We start from the raw sequence: 226 nt of genomic DNA, 5'->3' as shown, positions 1-226 counted from the left end.
CTGAAGCGGGGTATTTTCCTTGGAATACACATCAGAAGCACCTAACTGTGAATACGTCCAGCCTTTGGAAAATGTGTATCAAATAAGCCAAAAGCGTGTCACCTACAGGCATATTTTGAACCACAGTGGATGTGCAAACTGGAACTGGAAGGAAGCAAGCTGTGTAAGCTGCAAGAAACAACGTCCTGTGGCACCCAGAAACCCTCGGAACAAATTCAAGATGAAC

The sequence above is a fragment of the Eurypyga helias genome, unplaced genomic scaffold (assembly GCF_000690775.1).
Source record: "Eurypyga helias isolate BGI_N326 unplaced genomic scaffold, ASM69077v1 scaffold19408, whole genome shotgun sequence".
NCBI lineage: Eukaryota > Metazoa > Chordata > Aves > Eurypygiformes > Eurypygidae > Eurypyga > Eurypyga helias.
This window is presented reverse-complemented; position numbering follows the sequence as displayed.